This window comes from Molossus molossus, unplaced genomic scaffold (assembly GCF_014108415.1).
Source record: "Molossus molossus isolate mMolMol1 unplaced genomic scaffold, mMolMol1.p scaffold_m16_p_3, whole genome shotgun sequence".
Classification (NCBI taxonomy): Eukaryota; Metazoa; Chordata; class Mammalia; order Chiroptera; family Molossidae; genus Molossus; species Molossus molossus.
In genome coordinates this window covers 118,334,017-118,346,878 of record NW_023425366.1, presented here as the reverse complement: position 1 = coordinate 118,346,878, position 12,862 = coordinate 118,334,017, and the positions used below count along the sequence as shown (strand labels likewise).

The 12,862-nt window shown below is 45.7% G+C and overlaps 1 protein-coding gene across 3 annotated transcripts in view; it reads right to left on the bottom strand.

Annotated features, from left to right (window-relative positions):
- NLRC3 (NLR family CARD domain containing 3) overlaps window positions 1-11,591 on the bottom strand; it is a 39,017-nt gene extending 27,426 nt beyond the window's left edge. For all 3 annotated transcript variants that reach the window (XM_036280550.1, XM_036280548.1, XM_036280551.1), the window contains exon 1: window positions 11,353-11,591. The gene's annotated coding sequence lies outside the window, so the exon portion shown is untranslated. The remainder of the gene's footprint in view (window positions 1-11,352) is intronic.
- Window positions 11,592-12,862: the final 1,271 nt, after the last annotated feature.

Below are 12,862 nucleotides of genomic sequence, written 5' to 3'. Positions count from 1 at the left end.
TGCAAAGTTTCTTTTGAGAAATCAGCTGACAGCCTTATGGGAACTCTCTTGTAGGTAACTAACTTCTTTTCTCTTGCTGCTTTTAAGATACTCTGTCTCGAACCTTTTGCATTTTGATGATGATGTGTCTTGGTGTGGACCTCTTGGGATTCATCTTGTTTGGGACTCTCTGTGCTTACTGGATTTGTATGTCTGTTTTCTTCACCAAGTTAGGAAAGTTTTCTGCCATTATTGTTTCAAACAGGTTTTTTTGTTTTTTGTTTTCTGTTTTTTTATCATCACCCGAGGACATTTTTCCATTTTTTTGTTCAGGTAGAGTGGGAGGGAGAGAGAGGAACAGAGAGAGAGAGAGAAACATCGATGTGAAAGGAACACATCGAGTGGCTGCCACCGGCACAACCGACCAGGGCCGGGGACAAACTGCAACCGAGGTACGCACCCTTAGCGGGAACCGAACCCGGGTCTCTCAGGACAGCAGGCCGACACTCTAACCGCTGAGCCAAACTGGCCGGGGCTCAAACAGGTTTTCAATTTCTTGTTCTCTCTCTTCTCCTTCCGGCACCCCCAAGATGTGAATGTTGGCACACTTGAAGTTGTCCCAGAGGCTCCTTACACTATCCTCAATTTTTTGGATTCTTTTCTATTTTTGCTGTTCTGATTGGGTGTTTTTTTGCTTTCTTATATTCCAAATCAATGGTTTGCTTCTTGGATTTACATACTCTACTATTGTATCTGTGTAAATTATTCTTTATTTCAGTTAAAGCCTCCTTTGTTTCTATCTGTGCCTCCATCATTTCTTTTCTTTTTTTTATCCTCACCCGAGGACACTTTTCCATTTTTTGTACAGATAGAGTGGGAGGGAGAGGAAGAGAGAGAGAGAGAAACATCGACGTGAAAGGGACACATCGAGTGGCTGCCACCCGCACGACCAACCAGGACCAGGGACAAACTGCAACCGAGGTACATGCCCTTAGCGGGAACCGAACCCGGGTCCCTCCAGACCGCAGGCCGATGCTCTAACTGCTGAGCCAAACCGGCCAGGGCTATCATTTCTAACTGGTCCTTTTTTATGCTCTTGAGGCCCTCACTAAGTTCACTGAGCATCTTTATAAGCAGTATTTTGAACTCAGCATCTGTTAGGTTGCTTATCTCCATTTCGCTTAGTTCTTTTCTTGAGGTTTTGTTCTGTTCTTTCATTTGGGACCTGTTTCTTTGTCTCCTCATTTTGGCTGCCTCCCTGTGTTTGTTTCTGTGTATTAACGAGAGGTATGGGATTATTTGATTTTTTTTTTTTTTTTTTTTTTTTTTTTTTTTTATCCTCACCTGAGGACATTTTTCCATTTTTTGTTCAGGTAGAGTGGGAGGGAGAGAGAGGAAGGGAGAGAGAGAGAGAAACATCGATGTGAAAGGGACACATCGAGTGGCTGCCACCCGCACAACCGACCAGGGCCGGGGACAAACTGCAACCGAGGTACGTGCCCTTAGCGGGAACCGAACCCGGGTCTCTCAGGACCGCAGGCCGACGCTCTAACCGCTGAGCCAAACCGGCCAGGGCGGTATGGGATTATTTGAGACCAGATGCTGCTTGTTTGAAAGAATTTAGTAAAACCTGAAGCAGGATCCAAGACAGGCCAATCCTATGGTGAAGCAACTGGCAAGAGCTTGGGTAGGCCTGAAAGTTGAATGGGGTGGGGCCTCAGAAAATCACCAGGGCGGGGCTACCAGTGTGAGCCAGGTTGCTGGAGTCTCAGATATGGAGACTCTCTGCCGCCCCAGGGAAGGGCTCACCAAAGGAACAAAGGCCTCTGACAGCACGTTTGTCCCAGAGAAAGCCCCCTCTCCAGCCCTCGCTCCAAAGCCAAACAGCTCCGTTCTTCCCTGTATGTCTCTGGCGCCCCTCAAGCAGCCTCCCCTCCAAGCATAGAGGGAGTGAGTCTGATAAGTTCGTGCACAAGCTCTTTAAGGAGCTGCCTGGGGCTCCAGCCACCTCAGCCTCCCTGAGCCTCAGTTCCCACTGATTTTTCCAGCCAGAAGTTATGGGGACTTCTCTTCCTGGCACTGGAACCCTGAGCGGGGTGCCTGGTGTGGGACGGGGACCCCTTAGTCCTCAGGGAGGACCTTCCCAGCCAGGTATCCTCCTGATTTTTTTTTTTTTTTTTAATCCTCAACCGAGGAAATTTTTCCATTTTTTGTACAGATAGAGTGGGAGGGAGAGAGAGGAAGGGAGAGAGAGCGAGAAACATCGACGTGAAGGGACACATCGAGTGGCTGCCACCCGCACGACCAACCAGGGCCGGGGACAAACTGCAACCGAGGTACATGCCCTTAGCGGGAACCGAACCCGGGTCTCTCCGGACCGCAGGCTGACGCTCTAACCGCTGAGCCAAACTGGCCAGGGCTCCTCCTGATTTTTATCCTGGTGTGGGACCAGCCTGTCCGCCTCCACCCCTCCTACCAGTCTCGATGTGGCTGCTGCATTAATTCCGTAGTTGTAGGACTTCCATTCAGCTCGATTTCAGGTGGTTTTGAATAATAGTTGTTCTGTAGTTTAGTTGTAACTTTGATGTGGTTGTGGGAGGACGTGATACCTACTTCGTTTACCTATGCTGCCATCTTGACCGGAAGTCTTATAATCTTTTTTATTTCTGTTAAATGGGTAGTAATTTCCCCACTTTCGTTTCTAATTTTAGCTTTTGTTTCTAATTTTAGTAATTTGAGTATTTTCTGTTTTTTCTTAGTTCATCTAGCGTAAAGTTCGTCATATTTGTTGATTTTTTTGAAGAACCAGCTTTTGGTGTCATTGACTTTTCTCTATTGTTTATGTATTCTATATGTCATTTACATCTACTCTAATCTTTACTGTCTCCTCTTTTATTGCTAGTTTTGTGTTTAGTTTGTTCTTATTTTTCTAGTTTCTTAAGTTGTAAAGTTAGGTTGTTAATTTGAGATCTTAATTGTTTCTTTCTTTTCTGTTTTTTTTTTTTTTGGTACATGCCCCTAGTGGGAACCGAACCCGGGACTCTCTGGTCCACAGGCCAACGCTCCAACCGCTGAGCCAAACCGGCTAGGGCTATTGTTTCTTAATATAAGTGTTTATAGCTATTGATTTCCCCCTTAGCACCACTTTCACTGTGTCCCATAAGTTTGGTATGTTGTGTTTTCATTTTCATTAATCTCTGAGTATTTTCTAATTTCCTCTGTGGTTTCTTCTTTAATACATTAGTTATTTTATTTTATTATTTATTTTTTTTTATCCTCACCCGAGGACATTTTTCCATTCTTTGTTCAGATACAGTGGGAGGGAGGGAGGGGGGGGGGAGAGAGAGAGAGAGAGAGAGAGAGAGAGAGAAACATTGACGTGAAAGGGACACATCAAGTGGCTGCCACCCACACGACCCAACCAGGGCTGGGGACAAACTGCAACCAAGGTACATGCCCTTAGCGGGAACTGAACCTGGGTCTCTCTGGACCACAGGCCGACGCTCCAACAGCTGAGCCAAACCGGCCAGGGCTACATTAGTTATTTTAAAGTATGTTGTTTAGTTTCCACAAATTTCGCTAATTTTCCAGGTTTCCTTTTGTTATTGATTTCTAACTTCATCACGTGTGGTTGGAGAGGATACTTGATATATATATATATATATATATATATATATATATATATATATATATCTTTTAAAATTTGTTAAGACTTAATTTGTGGCCTAATATATGTTCTAACTTAGAAAATGTCCCATGTGCACTTGAGAAGAATGCGTATTCTATTGTTGTTAGGTAGAGTGATCTGCATGTGTCTGTTAGATCTAGTTGGCTTATTGTGTTATCTTCTATTTTCTTATTTGTCTCTTGTCTGATTGTTCTTTCTATTATTGTAAGTGAAGTATTGAAATCACTGACTATTATTGTACTGTCCATTATGTCAGTTTTTGCTTCATAAGTTTTGATGGTTCATCATTATGTACCTTTCATTAATATATAATGTCCTTATTTGTCTCTCTTTTGATTTAAAGTCTATTTTTTCTGGTGTCAGTGTAGCCACCCTTGTTCTCTTTTGGTTACTCTTTTCATGGAATGTCTTTTTCCATCCTTTTACTTTCAACTTATTTGTGTCTTTGAATCTCAAGCTAGTCTCTTGTAGATAGCAAGGTTTCTGAACACAAATGTCAGTTATACTTCTTCTTACTAGCAATAATAAAATTGAAAGTAAACATTTTAAATACTATTTAAAAATCAAATATATAGGGCCCTGGCCAGTTTGGCTCAGTGGTTAGAGCATCGGCCTGCGGTCCGGAGAGACCCGGGTTCGGTTCCCGCTAAGGGCGCGTACCTCGGTTGCAGTTTGTCCCCGGCCCTGGTTGGTCGTGCGGGTGGCAGCCACTCAATGTGTCCCTTCACGTCGATGTTTCTCTCTCTCTCCCTTCCTCTCTCTCCCTCCCACTCTATCTGTACAAAAAATGGAAAAATATCCTCGGGTGAGAATAAAAAAAAAAAATCAAATATATAGGAATAAATTAGCAAAAAAGTTTGCATGACTTCTACACTGAAAACTATAAAACAATACTAAGAGAAATTAAAGAAGAGCTAAAGGTGGGATTTACCATGTTCATGGATTGGACAACTCCATATTATTAAGATGTTAATTCTTCCCAAATTGACCTAGAGGTTGAATGACATCCCAATAAAAATCCAGGCAGGCTGTTTTTGATTGAAGGGAAGAGGGGAAATTGGCAAGCTGATTCTAAAACATATAAGTAAATGCAAAAGACCCTGGAATAGCCAAAATAATTTTGAAAAGGAACAAAGCTGGAGAACTTACACTAAACAATATCAAGATAGGACATTGCAATGAAACAGAGGATCCAGAAATAGACCCACACATATATGGTCACCTGATTTATAACAAGGCACCAGTGCAATTCAGTGGAGAGATGGTTTTGCATTAAATTGTGCTGGCTATTGAAATATTCATATTGGAAAAGTAAACTTTGATCCATACCTCACACCATACACAAACATTAACTTAAGCTAGATCATAGATCTAAATGTAAATACTAATACAATCAAGACTTTAGAAAAAATACAAGAGAATATCTGTATAAAGTTGGGCTAGGTAAAGACTAAATGGAATACAAAAAGTAATAACTATGAAAGGAAAGAATGATACATTGGTATTCATTAAAATTGGTAATATCTGTCATTAGAAGACAGCCTTTAACTTACATGCATATGTGTATTACCCATGAACACATGGGTATTACCCTGAATACAGGGTGGTGAAGGCCTGGGTTGGAATGGAAACTGGGAAGAGGGGGGCAATGGAGGAAAAAAGGGGGGACATCTGTAATACTCTCAACAGTAAAGATTAAAAGAAGAAAGAAAGAAAGTGTTTATAGGATGAAAAAGCAAATCACTGATTAGGAGATGTCCCAAACACCTTCAGAAAATTAGTAAGAAACAGACCACGCAATTAAAAAAGGAGCCAAGCCCTGGCCAGTGTGGCTCAGTGGTTAGAGTGTCAGCCCTTGGACCAAAGGGTCTCGGGTTCAATTCCCAGTAAAGGGCGCCCCCAGTCCTGGTCAGGGCACATGTGGGAGGTAGCCAATCGATGTGTCTCTCTCACATCAATGTTTCTCTCTTTCTCTCCTCTTCTTCCCTCCTTTCCACTCTCTCTAAAACTCAATGGAAAAAGTATTTTTGGGTGAGGATTTAAAAAAAAAAAGAGCCAAAAAATTGAAGACACAGAAAAAAGAGAATATCACTAGTCACCAGAGAAATGCAAATAAAAATTACTTTAGAAAAATGTTAGGTAGAAATAAAGATAAATAAGCATATTTCCATGACCCAGCAATTCCCCTTCTGGGTATATATATATACACCCAACAGAAATGAGTGTCCACCAAACACAGTGCTAGAATGTTCATAGTAACTTTACTCATAATGTCCAAAAAAGTAGAAACAACCAATGTCCAGCAACAATAGAATGGGATTTTTTTTTAGTATGTTCATACAATCAAATTCAACATGGTAATGAAAAAGAATAAACTACTGACACACTCAACAATATGGCTGATTCTCGCAGACATGTTGAGTGAAAGAAGGCTGACACTAAAGAGAACACACCCTGTGATCCCGTTTACGGGGAGTTTAAAGTAAGGCCCAACCAATCTGACATAACAGAAGCCAAGCTAGGGGTTACTCTTGGGGGTGATTCTGAATGGACAGGGGCATGAGGGAGCCTTCTAGAGTGTTGGTAACTTCTGAATTTTGATCTGGATGGTGTAGACACAGATGTATACACATATAAAAATCCATTGACCTCACTTTACTCTCTGTAAGTTATACCTCAATTTTTAAAAAGTTATGCTAGCAGGTACCTAAAAATTTAAATGTATATAAACCAAAGTGAAGCAATGCTATTGCAGTCTCTTAGCACAACTAGGATCTCTGTCCTGCTGTTGGACTGGGTGGTATCAGGGATAGCCCAGAGGTGGACCATGGCCAGGTACACCCATCAGGTGACAAACTATGCTACTGCTGAGGGCAAGGCAGTGGCCAGAAGGAAGAGGGGATCATGTTAAAGAAGGGCCAGGCTCAGTGGTTCTCAGTTGTGGCAGGACATTTTCTGGACAACTATATGTTTAATTTAATTTTTTATTATAGTAAAATATGTATAACATAAAATTTATCATTTTAACCTTTTTTTTTTTTTTTTTATCCTCACCAGAGGACATTTTTGCATTTATCTTCAGATAGAGAAGGAGGGAGACAGGGAGGAAGAGAGAGAGAAACATTGATGTGAGAGAGACACATCGAGTGGCTGCCACCCACATGACCCCAACCGGGGCCGAGGACAAACTGCAACCGAGGTACGTGCCCTTAGCGGGAACCGAACCTGGGACTCTCTGGTCCGCGGGCCGAAGCTCCAACCACTGAGCCAAACCGGCCAGGGCCATTTTAACCTTTTTTAAGTGTACAATTCAGTGGTATTAACTACATTTGCAGTGTTGTGTAACCATCACCAACATGTACCTCTAGAAGTTTTTCATGTTCCCAAATATAAAATCTGTGCTCATTAAACACGAACTCCCCATTCATTTCCCCTTTCCCAGACCCTGGCACCCACCATTCTACTTTCTTTTTTAAAAAATTATTATAATTTTTATTTTCTGATGGCCAGAAATGATATCTTTAATATCCTGTAGCCATAAGAATGAAACTGAAAACATAACCCAGAATTTGATCCTGCAGGCTGCAGTAACACGCCTTCGTATAAAATTTAAGGTGTTGATTTGGAAGAAGTGGGACCCTGAGAACAATAGAGGGGACATTTGGGTGGACTTCGGTGAATCTGAGACTCCTGAACTGAAGGAAAACGTGTATGGTTCACCATTCTACTTTCAACATGAATTTGACAACTCTAGGTACCTCATATAATTGAAATCATATAGTATTTGTCCTTTTGCTTCTGACCTCTTTCACTGAGCCTGATGTTTTTCAGGTTCGCCTGTGTTGTAACACTTTCAGAATTTCATTCCTTTTTGCGGCTAAATAATATTCTATTTACTGAAAGACCACATTTTGTTTATTCATTCATCTGTCTATGGATACTTGTTTTGTTTCCACTTTTTTTACTTTTGTGAATGATGCAGCTAGAAACATGGGTGTACAAATATCTGTATAAGACCCTTCTTTTTTTTAAATTTATTTTTCTTTGTTGACTTTAGAGAGAGAGGAAGAGAGAGACAGAAACACTGATGAGAGAGAACATCGATTGGCCGCTTCCTGCATGCCCCCCACTGAGGATCGGGCCCAGAACCTGGGCATGTGCCCTGACTGGGAATCATACTGGCGACCTCTTGGTGCATGGGTCAATGATCAACCACTGAGACACACTGGCCAGGCTTAAGACCCTTCTTTTAATTATTATTAATTAATATACCCAGAAATGGACTTGCTAGATAATATGAGCCTTCTTTTTTTTTTTTTTTCTCTAAAAAAAATTTTTTTTATCCTCACCCGAGGACATTTTTCCATTTTTGTTCAGATAGAATGGGAGGGAGAGAGAGAGAGAGAAATATCGACGTGAAAGGGCCACATGGAGTGGTTGCCACCCACACGACCCATCCAGGGCCAGGGACAAACTGCAACAGAGGTATGCGCCCTTAGCGGGAACCGAACCCGGGTCTCTCTGGACCACAGACCGATGCTCCAACCACTGAGCCAAACCGGCCAGGGCGAGCCTTCTTTTTAAAAAATGGAGTGCTGAGACTATACTTTCAGGGATCATTTCTATAGTTTGTTAAAAATGGAGTGCTATTTTTTTTAATCCTCACCCAAGGATATTTTTCCATTGATTTTTAGACAGAGTGGAAGGGAGGGAAGGGGAGAGAAAGAGAAAGAAACATTGATGTGAGAGAGACACATCGATCGGTTGCCTTCCACATGACCCTGACTAGGCCTGCGGATTGAACCTTCAATCCAGGCTCACGCCCTTGACTGGGAATCGAACCCACAACCCTTCAGTCTGCAGGCCAGTGCTCTAACCACTGAGCCAAACTGGCCAAAGCTGGAGTACTATTTTTATTTTATTTCATTTTTTAAAATTTTTTTTTCTTTATTGATTTTAGAGAGAGAGAAAGGGAGAGGGAGAGAGAGATAGAAGCATCTCTGAGAGAGAACATTGACTGGCTGCCTCCTGCATGCCCCCCATTGGGGATTTTGCCCATAACCTGGGCATCTGCCCTGACCAGGAATTGAACCGGCAACCCAGCTTGGTGCATGGGTTGATGCTCAACCACTGAGCCACATGGGCCGGGCCAGAGTGCCCTTCCTTCCTTCCTTTCTTCCTTCCTTTCTTCCTTCCTTTCTTTCTTCCCTCCTTCCTTCCTTCCTTCCTTCCTTCCTTCCTTCCTTCCTTCCTTCCTTCCTTCCTTCCTTTCTTTCTTTCTTTTTCTTTCTTTCTCTCTCTTTCTCTCTTTCTCTCTCTCTTTCTTTCTTTCCTCACCCGAGGACATTTTTTTATTTTTTGTTCAGATAGAGTGGGAGGGAGAGAGACCCACATGACCCAATCAGAGCCGGGGACAAACTGCAACCGAGGTACATGTCCTTAGCAGGAACTGAACCCGGGTCTCTCTGGACCGAAGGCCGACGCTCTAACTGCTGAGCCAAACCGGCCAGGGCCAGAGTGCTATTTTAAACGCCACTGCTTTTAATTGCCCAACCACCCAGAGATTTAACTGGTCTGTGGATATATTTTAAAGCTACCCAGGTGATTCTAATAAGCAGCCCGAGTTGCAAACCACTGTACCAGAGAGTCTGGGAAAGTGACAAAGGAGGGACAACAGCAGGCAGGAGTGAAGGATGAGGAAAAGACAGGGTCTGTGCCTGGGAGGGTGGGAGGAGTAAGCTCTCCTTCTTCTGTGGTCCCATTAGCCTCCCAGTGTTGGGGTTCAACACTCCCTCTTTAGCAGACATCCATCTTTCTTACCCCACTGACCTCGGGCTTAGCGTTGCCAGATTTGGCAAAGATACAAGACACCTAGTGAAATTTGAATTTCAGATAAACAACAAATAATTCTTTTAGTATAAGTATATCCTATTTAATACTTGGGATACACTTATACGCTTTTTTAAAACCTCATTGTTTTACCTGGCACTCCTACTTAGGCCCCCAATCAGATAAGACCCCTTCTTCCCAACTGAGCCTTTACCTTTGGACACCTTGTCTCAATGAGGACAGGAGGAGACTCCAGCAGGTGGGTCAGGAAGCACTTCACTCCCAAGACCTCCAAAGGCCAGCATCAGGGGCTAACAAGGGGTCTCCCTCAATGGGGCGGCTACCTGGCTCCAGATGCCACTCCTGCAGGGTAGAACCTACCACAGGCCCTTGAGTGGGTGAGGTCCAGTGGCCACACTCGTCACCAGGGACAACAGGTAGACCCTGTCCAGTGCACACAGCTTCCAGTGAGAGCAGCAGCTTCAAGAGAGGAGGACTAAGGACGAGTGGGCCTCAGGTCACCTTTGGGGATTTAAATGCCGGAGGCTTTCAGTCTCAAGAGGGTGAGCTGGAGGGTGAAGGGCAAGGCTAGATGGATAATTGCGGGACCAGTGCCGCTTCCATGGAGCCAGGCGCCCTAATTCCCACACAGTTCCCCAGAGCTTCATCTGTGGGGCAGGGCAGAGCTAAAGACCTGTGTTCCTATTGTTGATGTTGCTTAGACCCTGTCCCTTGGGCTTCTGCTTCACCCCTGAGAAGACCCAGGTCCCAATTTACTCCTTGACTCTGACAATGTCTCATCTTGTCCTATGCTTCCCTCTCCGGGGCCTCAGTCCTAGCTGTCTGCTTGGCCTGTGTATGAACTGTGGCCTCCACTTTGCCCACCTGCACTGGGTGACTGTTGGGAGCCCGCGGCGATGACCTCCTACCTGGGGTGCCCATATCTCAGGCCACAGTTTCTTGGATGTTCCTCTCTCCGGACTTGAGACCAAACAACCTATCCCAGAGGAGGGAATGGCATGGTTAGGTGTCCCAGTAGTCCCAGTAGGAAGATGGGACAGGCTCAATGCTGGGCAGCCCAGAGCCTCTGGGACAGAGGAGGGGATACCCAATGTGTACCCCCACCTGGAATCTGAAGGTCAAGAGTGAGCCCTTGGGCTTGGGGAAAACGTGCCTCCGCTGAGGGAAGTGGGAGGAACCCTGGGGCTCCACTAGCCTGGCCTTAGGGGAGGACCCCACAACAAACAGCCACCCCTGGCTTGGCTCAGCAGTGCCTCTTCCGAGAAGGCCTCCATGGTTACTGTTCCTCTCAGCATGATGAACCTCATCTGCACCAAGAGTGGGGCTGGGAGAGACCCCTGGGGTTGCTCACTCAGCAGGAGGGCAGCATTTATGGAGCAGGCACTGAGTACCAGACCCCACCCCACCCTCACTGCCTCCCTGGGCCTTCAGGACCCTGGGGTAGGTCTGATACTGTCACCTCCATGTTACAGCGGAAGGCGGTGCAGGAATGGTACCCAGGTCTGCTGGTTCCAAGTTTAACTAGTGGGCTGCATTGCTCAGCATCCCTTTTGCCTGCCTGCAGCACTTTCCAGCTACTTCCTGCTCCTCCTGTGCCATCATTGGTACCTGGGGAGCTAGGTTTTGTCCCTTTTGCTGTCTTTGGGCACATTTGTTTATTCCACACCATAAACTAGTCCTGTTCAGCAGCTCCTGGCACCCATGGGGACACTTTTCTGGAGTTTCCCCAGCCACCCCTCCCCAGAACAACTCAGCCTCAAAAGTCACGGTCCTTCCTGCTAGCTGCCTCCTCTTCCTCCATCATCTTGCACTGAAGCAGCCTGGATTCTACTTACCTTCTGGGTTTTGTTGCCTCAGGGATGCCAATACTAAGGGGCCAGAGGGTGCTCCATCCCAGTGCTCCCAGGCTTATCCCTGCTCCAGTGGAGACAGCTGGGCAGTGGTGGGGATGTTCTGGTTCTCTCTGTGGCCAGTTGGCTGGTGCCTGAGCTCTCAGGACCCGTCCAGGGCAGGAATAAAGCCCACTCAGGGTAGCAGGGATACAGCCCACCAGCTCCTGCAGTCCCTGAGCCAACTGGTTGTCACAGCAGCTAGACTCTTCACCTCTTCCTGTGTTGGCTCCACCTCAACCCTCCTTCCTGTCTGATTTCAAAAGCCAACAGCCTCTCAGACAAATCAATGAACCACGGCTGCCTTGCTGGTTCTCTAGCTTTGTTACTGACTGCTCCACAAGTCAGAGAGGCAGAGGGTGCCACCAGGGTCTTGATTTGAGGACCCAGCACCCCTTCAGACTTGATGCACAGGAGACAGTGGTCCAGTCAAAGCCACAAAGGAAAACAGACTCACTATCAGCAGACCTTTGCTTTTGGGGGGTTTGTAGGGAAAGCAGGTGAGTGGTGAGGATATTCAGTGACTTGCTCAAGACCATGCAGAGGGAAGCTGACCTCTCTGGGGCTAGACCTGTGTCCCCTCACTTCCAGGCCAGCATGCTCTGATACGCTGTGGCTCTCATCTCCCTTTCTAATCCCCTTGCTTTCCTTCAACCCACCTATACCCCACAATGTCTTCCTGTGATTAAGGCAGGTCACCTGCACCCTGAAACAGCAGAATGTGGCAGTTCACTCAGGCTCCTAGAGCTGGACCTTAGCACGTGGGCTGTACGATTGATTGGTAGGTGTGAGGGGGAGGAATTGGCCCAGAGTGAAAAACATGAGAAAAGTTACAATAGAGGAAAAGTACAGGACATCCAGACATCCTCCAGTGACAGGGAGCAAGCCACTGAGAGAAGCAGGTGACAAGGTGGGAGCCAAGTGACAGTCTTTCTCAGCAAGCAAGTGGGAGTCAGTGATGATTGTAGAGCAAGAGAGTAGTGTTTTGGGCTGCATGCAGCAACCCGTGTGTAAGGGGACGTGGGAGGAGGTATGAGCTTGTATTGGCCGTTTCTCAAAAGCTGTGTGGGGGTGATAGAGGACAGGGGAGGACACTGAGGCAGCAGATAAGAAGTGCTCTTTATGATGGCATACTCTATGTTCCCTTCCCTCCCATCAGTGATTTCTGAACACCCAGAAACTTGCCAGGTGCTGGGGGACACACAGTGGCTGCCCTGGGGATGCCTGTTGAAGCTCCAGGAAGGCAGAACACAGACCGGTGGCTGCAGCCTCAGTCTTGAGGTGCAGCGAAGGCAGCAGAAACCAGGCCACCCACAGGATGTTGGAAACCGCAGGGGCCTGGGGTATCTGTCACCTGAAAGAGGCCAGGAGGCCCCCTCCGTTCCTCCTTTCACAACTCAGAGTGGATGGATCCTGAGTACACGAGGAGACAGCCTCCTCCATGGGGAACTCAGGG